The sequence below is a fragment of the Penaeus monodon genome, chromosome 34 (assembly GCF_015228065.2).
Source record: "Penaeus monodon isolate SGIC_2016 chromosome 34, NSTDA_Pmon_1, whole genome shotgun sequence".
Lineage (NCBI taxonomy): Eukaryota > Metazoa > Arthropoda > Malacostraca > Decapoda > Penaeidae > Penaeus > Penaeus monodon.
In genome coordinates, this window is record NC_051419.1 from 15,426,941 (window position 1) to 15,428,268 (window position 1,328).

At 34.9% G+C, this 1,328-nt stretch overlaps 1 protein-coding gene across 1 annotated transcript in view; it reads left to right on the forward strand.

Annotated features, from left to right (window-relative positions):
- LOC119594921 (PDF receptor-like) overlaps window positions 1–1,328 on the forward strand; it is a gene marked incomplete at its 5' end in the record, with an annotated part of 54,622 nt that overhangs the window by 45,570 nt on the left and 7,724 nt on the right.

Sequence of the window (1,328 nt, forward strand, 5' to 3'; positions counted from 1 at the left end):
TAGCATATACGAAATATATGCTAATATAAAATATACACAAAATTCATTACCTGAAATGGAACTGTAAGGAAAATCTCTCCAGTGTGCTCGAAATGGTGTCCCTTTGTACACAAGAGCACCGAGTACCGTACACTTGCCTAAGAATACTAGAGCTTCTCACAATGGTACCTCGACTTCCAGTATAACCAGTATAAGTGAGGTTGCTCACTTCTCTTAGCTTGAAAGGATAGAAATAGCATACACGTGTATAGTGAGTGGGTCTACCCTGAGGTCGGAGAGAAACGTCAGATCAATGTTTGAGTTGGTGAATGGGATAAACAGGTTTTTTTGTGTGTGTTTTACTTGCGTTTATAGGATTTCAATGGAGTTTTTCTTGCATTCGTGTAGTTGGATGATTTACTTTATTGAAAAAAAAACTTTTATCGGTGATTCAATTTCACTTGTGGACTTTCAGTGAAATGTACTTGCATTTAGAAACTATCACTTGCTGATTCAATGGATTTCGAAAACTTTCACTGATGATTCACTAGTGTTCATCAGACTTCACAAGCGATTTACTTTTATTCATAAACTTTTACTGATGATTTGCTTGCATATATAAAAAACACTAAGAATTCACTTGCACATCCATAGATTTTCTTAGCTGTTACACTTGCATTCATAAACTTTACTTATATTCATAGATTTTCACTCTTGGTTCACTTGCGTTCATGAACATTTACTGACTGTCTAGTATTTATGTAATTTCACTGCTGATTCACTTGCACTCATAAATATCTCACTGTAAGATTCACTTGTATTCAAATCTTTCACTATTGATTCATTTACGCCATGAATTTTCACTATTGATTCATTTCCGTTCATAAACTCTCACTAATGATTCACTTATCTTCATAAAACTTTCACTTCAGGTGCACTTACATTCATAAACTTTCACTTAAGATTCCCTTGTATTAGAAAAACTTCACTTAACATATATAAAAAAATTCGTTGTTTCATTTACACCCATAAAATTTCACTCTTGATTCACATACATCTATAACCTTTCACTTAAGATTCACTTACATTCAGAAACTTTCACTTAAGATTCACTCGCCTTCGTAAACATTCCCAACACTCGTATCCATAAAATCTCCATCGAAAATTCACATACGTTCAAAAACCTTCCCTGGCAATTCCTTCGCATCTACACACTCTCCCTAATGACACACGCGCATCTATTCATACACGTCTACACTCCTACCTTGTTTGCTCCAGACTTAAACTCACCTGCAAGCCTTATTCACTCACCTGAAAGTCATTCCTTCACCTGCAAGTCTTATTTATGA